Here is a 5,000-nt window from a genome sequence, read left to right as displayed (position 1 = left end):
GTAGTAGTAGTATAGCTGGCACTTCTATTGCTACCATTACTTCTCCTCTACTACTACTACTACTACTACTCAGTAATTGTAGTAGTAGTAGAATTACAGGTACAAATGGTTCTGCTGGTAGTTGTTGTAGCAGCCGTGGTGGTAGTGGTGGTGGCAGAGCGTGCCTACACACTACCACAGGGTGTATCCATGAGCGTGGGTAAATATTGTCTCTCTCTCTCTCTCTCTCTCTCTCTCTCTCTCTCTCTCTCTCAGCTATTCCTTTCCTCCTTTCTCCCATCTCTAGTAACTATTTCATCTCTCTCTCTCTCTCTCTCTCTCTCTCTCTCTCTCCAAATCACTACAAGAGAAACCAAGTATTTCTTCGTCATAAAAATTGATCGATAGATAAAACATAAAATAGCAGAAAAACCATTATATCTATCGGCCCCAAATTTTAAGGGTAAATACTTCAACCCAATAGTATTATTCTCCTAAAATTTCAGAAAAATCCATTTATAATTTTTTGAGATATTTTGATTTATAATTTGGATGGAAAAATGAAATGCTGAGTAAATGTATTGGTGGATTTGTGTAATACTACGTTTGAGAGAGAGAGAGATATTGAGAGAGAGACAGACAGACAGACAGACAGAGAGATTGAGAAAGAGAGAGAGAGGACGAAAGAACAACAGGATAGAAATAGATATTATTATTATTATTATTATTATTATTATTATTATCATTGTTACTGTATTTATTTTTTTTACTGCTGCTACTACTACTATTACTCCCGCTACTACTACTACTACTACTACTGCTGCTACCACTACTACCACTATTACACTGATGATAATGATGATGATGATTATTATTATTATCATTATTATTATTACTGTAAATTTTAATACATTCACACCAGTTACAAATATAGGAACATACAAACATACATACAGTACATGCATACACACATACATACATACACATACATACATACACACATACATACATACATACATACATACATGCAGGTACACACACACACACACACACACACACACACACACACACACACACACACACACACACACACACACACACACACCCACGCTCACTCACATTTCCACACGCACACACACCTGACCTTACATAAATTAAACGCACACATACTCACACACGTATACACAGAAGGTAACGGAAACTACTGCTCACGTACACACACACACACACACACACACACACACACACACACACACACACACACACACACACACACACACACACTATTTCTCACGCAAATACACACACATACTCCCCCTGACATGCAGTACACATACACTCACACAGACATACACAAAGACAAAACACTCTCTCTTTCTCTCTCTCTCACACACACACACACACACACACACACACACACACACACACACACACACACACACACACACACACACACACACACACACACACACACACACACACACACACACACACACGTGCCTTATCGTAGTCAGGCGAAGAGCAAGGAATCGAACTCTCTCTCTCTCTCTCTCTCTCTCTCTCTCTCTCTCTCACTACTTGGTTCGAAGGGAAAGTCGGAAATCAAATACATCTGCTTTCATTGTTGTTATTATTATTATTATTATTATTATTATTATTATTATTATTTCTCATTTTGTCATTGCTGTGAATAGTAAGGTCGATGACGATGATAATATAAAAATAATAGATAATAATAGGTAGGTGGAGCGCTCACCATCCACTCATTCGATGTAGCGCTGCTTTGGGTGTCTGCCCTTTCCTCTCTTCCATCCTTCTTCTTCTGTCTTTCTTTCCTTCATTCTTTCCTCTTCCTTCTGCCTGTGGGTGACTTTACACTCCCTCTTCTGTCTTTCTTTCCTTCATTCTTTCCTCTTCCTTCTGCCTGTGGGTGACTTTACACTCCCTCTTCTGTCTTTCTTTCCTTCATTCTTTCCTCTTCCTTCTGCCTGTGGGTGACTTTACACTCCCTCTTCTGTCTTTCTTTCCTTCATTCTTTCCTCTTCCTTCTGCCTGTGGGTGACTCTACACTCCTTCTTCTGTCTTTCTTTCCTTCATTCTTTCCTCTTCCTTCTGCCTGTGGGTGACTCTACACTGAGTGACAAGCCAAATGGTTTCCTGTACACCAGGAAACCATCTACTACGCTGGGTAGTAACCATATAACCAAATTATGACACATGGTGGTTTAGTGGGTAATTAAGGGGCTCCAATCGGATTGAGCCGGTGAAGGTTTATATCCAAGGGGTGGTTGGGGTTTATTGCTCATGTAATGCCACTCAGGGATGAGTGAGGCTGGTCACTCTCATCTTAAATGTCAGGACCAACTTGCCTAGCCCAGGGCTCCTACGCTCCTCATGGGGCAACACAGGATTGGATGATAATAATAATAATAATCAATATCATCATCATCATCATCACCATCCAGACTTCCTTTCCAACCCTAGGGCAGGCAATAATAATAATAATAATAATAATAATAATAATAATAATAATAATAATAATAATAGTGATGATAACTCCCTCCAATTAATAACTCAGAAAAAATCACTCCCAGGACCATAAGGGCGAGGTTGGCGTAATGGGTCCAGAAGATGACATGGGTTAGGAGTCCAACTGGTGACAACACGAGCGCCGCTGGGAGAGACGCGCGTGCTGTTTCTATGGTAACGGGGGCGTGGCATGAGAGGCGTATCCCACTGTAGTTTGGTCTGGGGATTTTGAGCCTTATTTACGGGTATTTTAAGGGCGATTTTCGTGTGGCTTTGGTTTGGGCCTTATGGTATGGGGCTTTAAGGGTGATTTTTGTGTGCTAAAGAAGAGGATTGCTTGGAGAGTAAGCTAGCGTTCTCTCCTTCCTTCTCTCTCTCTCTCTCTCTCTCTCTCTCTCCTCTATACTCCACTCACTCTAACTTGTCTGTCTGTCTGTCTGTCTGTCTCTCTCTCTCTCTCTCTCTCTCCCCCCTATACTCCACTCACTCTAACTTGTCTGTCTGTCTGTCTGTCTGTCTGTCTCTCTCTCTCTCTCTCTCTCTCTCTCTCTCTTTGTCTCTCTCTCTAATCATCATCATCATCATAATCATCATCACCATCATCATAATCACCATCATCATCATCATCATCATCACTATCATCATCATCATCATCACCATCATCATCATCACCATCATCATCATCATCATCATCATCATCACTAATGTTGCTGGCTCCACATCCTTTTCATAGCACTTCTTCATGACTAGCATCATATTTTAGTTATTTTTTTTCTTTCATGCTGTAATTCAGTGTTCAAGATGGCACTTTCACCACATTTTCTTTCCTAATGGTATCTTTTGTGCTATGAGGATTGCGCTGTCTGCAGGTGTGGGCGTGTGTGTTTGGGGGTGTATTTGTGTGTGTGCCTGCATATGTGTGGGGGGTGTATGGTACTTGTGTGTGTTTGGGTGGGTGGATGGGTGGCTGCATGTGTGATTGTGTGTGTGTGTGTGTGTGTGTGTGTGTGTGCATTTGGGTGTGTTTGGGAGGAGGTTGGGTGGGTTGGTGGATGGGTGTCTGTGTGTATGTGTATGTATGTGTGTGTGTGTGTGTGTGTGTGTGTGTGTGTGTGTGTGTATGCAGGAGGAGCCTTATAGTATCTCCATAGTGCTTTTGACTAGTAACCAAGGAGACTCAGGTTACTGTTTCACTTTAGTTGATTGGCAAGTGAAGTTAATTTGGAAGGTTGATTTGACTAGTAACCAAGGAGACTCATTCCTACTTCATATTCCGTATTATAGTTACAAATGGGTGATGGGCAGCCTTCACGTGGTGGCAGGGGGAAGATGCACTGCCAAAAAAGGTAGATAGATAGATAGATGGCTAGACAGATGAATAGATAGACAGATAGACAAAATAGATAGATGGATAGATGTACATGTGTGTATCTAAATATATTTTTATGTATGTATGTATGTATCAGTTTGTATGTACGTTTGTGTGTATGTATATATGTATGTTTTTTGTTGATATGTATGTATGTGGAGAGAGAGAGAGAGAGAGAGAGAGAGAGAGAGAGAGAGAGAGAGAGAGAGAGAGAGGTCAAAAAAACTCGCTTCCAAAAATGAGGAATTTATTTTAATTATTTTCACGTGTTATTATTACACTATGTACACCACTAGGCTATGTACACACTGATATACGTACATACATACATACATACATATCGAACATTCATACATACATACATACATACATATGTTCATACATACATACATACATACATACATACATATCGAACATTCATACATACATACGTTCATACATACATACATACATACATACATACGTTCATACATACATACATACGTTCATACATACATACATACATACATACATGCATGCATACATACGTTCATACATACATACATACATACATACATGCTTGATACACACATGCCTGCGAACACACATGGACTGTACACATATAAAGCGTACACGTTCACATACTCCTACATACACAGACATAGGTAACACACACACACACACACACACACACACACACACACTCCAGACGGTTTTATTCGGCTGACAAGGGGATTCTCTCTCTCTTTCTCTCTCTCTCTCTGCCTTGCTTCCTTCATCTGTGTGTATCTTCCCATGCAGCTCTCTCTCTCTCTCTCTCTCTCTCTCTCTCTCTATCTATCTATCTATCAAAATCACTATATCTATTTTCAACCCCTTCACTTCAATGACTTTTTTTTCTTCATTTTTCCTTCATTATTTATCATTCAGGACACAAGACTGCCTTTTCCCCCCTCCTACGACCTCCATCCTTCTTTCGGGGGATAGGGAGGGCAGATCCACCGACTGGTTATATAAATCCATCCACGTGAATGCATCCTGTACTCCTCTCACCTTAAACTGGCCCAGATTTTCGTCCTTTTGCTGCCTATTTCACACAGATCAGTGGCAGAAAAGACGGTGTTAAGGTTTTTCAGGCCTTCCA

Source organism: Coenobita brevimanus, chromosome 3 (assembly GCF_032717465.1).
Source record: "Coenobita brevimanus isolate Jiangsu-jjx chromosome 3, ASM3271746v2, whole genome shotgun sequence".
NCBI classification, from domain to species: Eukaryota; Metazoa; Arthropoda; class Malacostraca; order Decapoda; family Coenobitidae; genus Coenobita; species Coenobita brevimanus.
This window is presented reverse-complemented; position numbering follows the sequence as displayed.